At 33.7% G+C, this 2,896-nt stretch overlaps 1 pseudogene; it reads left to right on the top strand.

Annotated features, from left to right (window-relative positions):
* The first annotated feature begins 480 nt into the window (after nucleotides 1–480).
* LOC126008114 (uncharacterized) lies at nucleotides 481–655 on the top strand (annotated as a pseudogene).
* The last annotated feature ends 2,241 nt before the right edge of the window (nucleotides 656–2,896 follow it).

The raw sequence follows: 2,896 nt of genomic DNA, 5'->3' as shown, positions 1-2,896 counted from the left end.
CAAAATATCTGCCCAGAGTCAGGCAGAAGAAAGGGTGAAAGGGAAGCTGGGGACAGTGGTTGCAGAGAATGTATGTCATTCAGTCATTGTATGACTGAAACTCAATTATGAAAAATTTTGTAAACATGGTGCTTAAATAAAGTAATAAGAAAAAGTCAGTGCAAATGATGAAGAATATATTTCTCCCGCCCATCATTAAACCAACAATAGAAAAATTCTCCTGAAAAAAGCGGTGATTCATCTTTGCTGACTAGAACATAAGTTTTATTTAATATATTTGGTTCTGAAAGAAGATAAAAAGAAAATTTATAGTATTTTATAAAATGAATCAAGTTTGTAAATGCGATTATTATTTTATATACAAGGTTTCTATGTCAAACTTGCATTTCTTGTTTATCTGAATATTTGAATACAAATTATTGTTCATTTCCATATCACAGATTCACTTACATAATGCTTTGCATTCACTAATAATAAAGAGCACTCAGCAGGGGAGATACCATAATCATGAAGGTGGTTTTCCCAGGGTGACGCTTATTCATTGCACTCCAGATGTGCTGAGCCCTGTGATTTGCTGAGCCCTTGATTTCCCCAAGTGTGTGAAACTCCACTGCATAATTTGTGGTAGTCAGGACTGCATTAGTGCTCTTTCCAAAAAAAATATAAAAGAAAAGCTAATACTTTGATACAAGATTTGAACACATTGCAGCTAAATGATAAGGAAAAGGTGGCACATTTGTCACTCTGATGAATAAGAACCGTAAACTATGGGAGAGGAAAAAATACTGTATGATAGATATATAACATTAATGTTTTAGAAACAAAAAAATTTAAATGTCTTTTCCTTCTTGGGATTATTAATGCCATAAAGAAACTGGAGCAAATCACTATCTTATATTAGTTTGGGCTTTTGCCTACGAGTATAAAAGAATAAAAGTGAGATTTAATGACTTTTGTGATCACTGTCCTTTTCACACCACAGTATTATACAAAGATCTACTTAATAGACTTGAATTTTTTGCAATAAATGTGAATGTATTGGTAGACATAAATATATATAATAATATTAAAAAGCTTATAAAGCAGCAGTAAATATTTCAAGTTATTGTTTCACAATTTAAAATTTTGTATATCACCATGCTTTACCAAGTTATTTATGATAAGTCATTTCAGCCATTAAATGTTCAAACACCAATCCCACCCCAATGTGACCTTCCCTCTACCATTGACTCCAGTTTCCCATTCACCACCCTAATCTGCTCCTTTACAGACACAAATTTGCTTCATAATGTTTGTTATAAAAAAGCTACTGGAATGACCATGACTACTATCAGTATGGATCTATTTGAAAGAATTATCTCTCTCGATGATTTTACTAAACTCATTGCTGAAGATTTTCTAGTTTGATTTTTGTGTTGGTAGTAGGGCCTTCTTATGTTATTATTTATGCTGCGTGTGGTTCTCTATGTAATTTGGCCATCAGATGTGTTGTGATCTTCTTATTTGGATGACACACCTTGAAAATTTTGAGGTGTCACATGCCACTGTGGGTGCATAGTTCAGGAGCTCTAGATCTGGCTTTGATTTTTTTTATTATGTTCATTCATATTGTCTGCATATTAACCAGAAAGCAACAGAAATTAAATGTAGCATACATAAGGTTTAGCTATACTAAACTCTATTAAACTTAACTATATTCTTTCTGTTGTAATTTAAAACCTTTGCCTCTAGACAACGTTCTCTCCCACACTTCCTTTATAACTTATAACCTTATAACCCTCCTTTATAACTTCTTCCTGGTCTCCCCCCTCCATTTTTAGATTATTGTCCCAAATATGGTCTCTCCTTCTTGGTTCAGTTTGGTCAATGCTTAGGGACAGTTGTACTAAACTTCCTTATCTTTGCCTCTTTACAGCTCAGCACTCCACACCCACTCCCACTTTCCAATTTTACTCTTTTCACTTATTTTAACTAAAACTATCATAAGACGTGGCTACTTTTGCAGCAGCATTGAATTTAAAATACATTGCAAATAAAAATTGAAAAACCATTACAGACACAATATCCTGATATATATATTGCTATTTTTCCACTGTACCAACATAGTATGTTTCTGATGAAATACTCCTGTCGCTGATTTAAGTTTTTACATGGGTACCATGGAAAAATTATTATTAGAAAGGAAAGGAGCTACAGAGAATGAATACTCTCTCCCATCCAAGTACTAACCAGGCCTGACTCTGCTTAGCTTCCGAGATCAGAGGAGATCGGACGTGTTTAGGGTGGTATGGCCATAGACATGAATACTCTCTAATATATAAAAATGTATGAGAACACATAAACCTATGTACAATATACAAAATTGTATGTGTAAGATATAGTATAAAAACAAGAAATAAACACTGTGTGAAAGAGAATTATTTATAAAACTAATTATAGAAATTTATTAGCAATTTATTAGCCAGCTAATGTCAAATTCTAAACTAAAACAAGGTCTATCAAGTTGTAGTTTACTATTTTTCTCCATGATTCCAAGCTATTTTGACTTGACTACTGAATTTAGGGTAAGAAACCTAATGAACAACTTGAAATGGTTCTTTCCTTACCTGACATGGTCAGAAAAGAGAAAAATATCATCGACAGATACAAGGGATGAGGAGACAATTTTAGAGGATGTCTGAGCACTGAGGCAGAAGATGGAGAATGTCCAGGACAGATTACTGGTCACTGGTCATTTCTTATTGGTGATGATCTAAATTTGTTTACAGACAAATCCATGGGAACCCCATGATTCTACCAGATGGTGGTTGGTTTGGTGGAAAAATGATGTCATAATAGGCAGTTTAGAGGTAGGGGCTAGCCAATATGGAGGTTAAATTCTCAATGAGATGACAAG

Source organism: Suncus etruscus, chromosome 4 (assembly GCF_024139225.1).
Source record: "Suncus etruscus isolate mSunEtr1 chromosome 4, mSunEtr1.pri.cur, whole genome shotgun sequence".
NCBI classification, from domain to species: Eukaryota; Metazoa; Chordata; class Mammalia; order Eulipotyphla; family Soricidae; genus Suncus; species Suncus etruscus.
Note: the sequence above shows the minus strand (reverse complement) of the source record. Positions and strands in the feature narration are given on the sequence as shown.